General features: G+C 46.5%; 1 non-coding gene across 1 annotated transcript; it reads right to left on the bottom strand.

Annotated features, from left to right (window-relative positions):
- Positions 1 to 696: 696 nt before the first annotated feature.
- Positions 697 to 768, bottom strand: trnag-ucc (transfer RNA glycine (anticodon UCC)). Its single transcript has one exon. It is a non-coding gene; the product is annotated as a tRNA-Gly (tRNA).
- Between the last annotated feature and the right edge of the window lie 1,162 nt (positions 769 to 1,930).

Genomic DNA, 1,930 nt, shown 5'->3' with positions numbered 1-1,930 from the left:
TTCTCCAGTCCGGATGAAGGGACTCGGCCCGAAACGTCGACTGTTTTTTTATACAGATGCTGCGTTGCCAGCTGAGTTGCTCCAATATTGTCTCTGCCACTTGAAATTACATCATCTGCTGTTTTCTCTTTGTGCTCCACACTAACATATTCATGTGCCGATCTGAGAACATCGTACACCTTTCCGTCTCTGAACCTGGCAGCCAGTTCCAAGCAGCCACCCTGTTCCGTCCAAAAAACGTGACCCGCACATCTTCTTTAAACTCTCTCCCACTCCGACCTTAAATTCATTCCCTCCAGAATACTGCACCTGTAAACCAATTCTGGCTATCTGCACAACCTATGTCTCTCAGAATTTTCTACATCATAATTTGGTCAAGTTTACTTGCAGGCTCCGATATTCCACTGAAGGCAAACAAACTCAAACAATTTAATCAGGCAACGCTTTGCAAATCGTGCCGATCCCTCTTGTAAAGTGCCCATTCTTGTAGAATCTGGAATAGAGTCAGAACGGGATTTAACGGGAAAATCCTGGGAGGTTAATTCCATTCTGATCCACGACACATTGAATGATAATTAATGAATCAACCTTACACTTACAGCGTGAGTGGATTAGGGTCACTTGGCCCTTGGAGTTCTCTGTAGCTCGTGTCTATTTAAGAGGTTTATTTCTTATTTAGCATAAAACTGTACAACCTGCGATGGCCGGGAATCGAACCCGGGTCAACTGCTTGGAAGGCAGCTATGCTCACCACTATACCACCATCGCTCAATGACGTTGCAAAAGATTTGAGTAGTCAGGCGTCTCCATTAGTTCCCTGTGACTCCTTCACTCTCCAATTGTTTTCTGCCGGATCATTCCTCACCCTGCTGCAGGTCCTATTTCGGTAAATTAATGTCGCCATCCACAACAAACCGGAGATATACAACCCGCGGCGAGCATACGCCAGGAATCAGACTGAGTTAGAACCGCGTCGAAGAACTACAAACGCTTGTACTAATGGGGTCCTTCCTCGCGCATCGCCAAATGGATAAACAAACTATGTTTATAATTGTCCTTTCAAACCACACGCTGATGGGAGCCCTTCCCTTGGACAGACCTTGAACAGAGTAAGTGACTGAGACGCTAAAGAATCCTGACACTCCTCCTGTCACACAGTGAGAAGGGGATGAATAAAAAGCGCCAGATCCGCACTTAACAAGCAGACGTCAGGGTGACTCTGTGAGTTCTCCGGTACCCTGAAATCCCTGTGACAGATTCCATATACACAATAGACAATAGGTGCAGGAGTAGGCCATTCGGCGCTTCAAGCCAGCACCGCCATTCAATGTTCTCATAGCTGATCATCAGTAGCCCATTCCTGCCTTCTCCCCATATTCCTTGACTCTGCTATCTTTAAGAGCTCCATCTAACTCTTTCTTGAAATCATCCAGAGAACTGGCTTCCACTGCCTTCTGAGGCAGAATATTCCATAGATCCACAACGCTCTGGCTGAAAAAAAGTTGTTTTTTTTTTCCTGAACTCCGTTCTAAATTGCGTATCCTTTATTCTTGAACTGCGGCATCTGGTTCTCGACTCCCCCAGCATCGGATACATGTTTTCTGCCTCTAGCGTGTCCAATACCTTAATAATCATATGTTTCAATCAGATCCCCTCTCATCCTTCCAAATTCCAGTGCATACAAGCCCAGTCGCTCCAATCTTTCAAAATATGTCAGTCCCGCCATCCCGGGAATTAACCTCGTGAACCTACACTGCACTCCCTCAATAGCAAGAATGGCTTTCCACAAATTTGGAGACCAAACCTGATGAAGGAGGCCTGGGAAGGAGGGAAGATATAAAAAAGAACGCAGCCTTAAGAAGCGGACAGCTTTGTTTGCGGCAGCGGATTGCGCCGGGAGCAGAGTGTAGGGCTTGGGCTGAGGGGGCTT

This window comes from Hypanus sabinus, chromosome 31 (genome assembly GCF_030144855.1).
Source record: "Hypanus sabinus isolate sHypSab1 chromosome 31, sHypSab1.hap1, whole genome shotgun sequence".
Classification (NCBI taxonomy): domain Eukaryota; kingdom Metazoa; phylum Chordata; class Chondrichthyes; order Myliobatiformes; family Dasyatidae; genus Hypanus; species Hypanus sabinus.
Note: the sequence above shows the minus strand (reverse complement) of the source record. Positions and strands in the feature narration are given on the sequence as shown.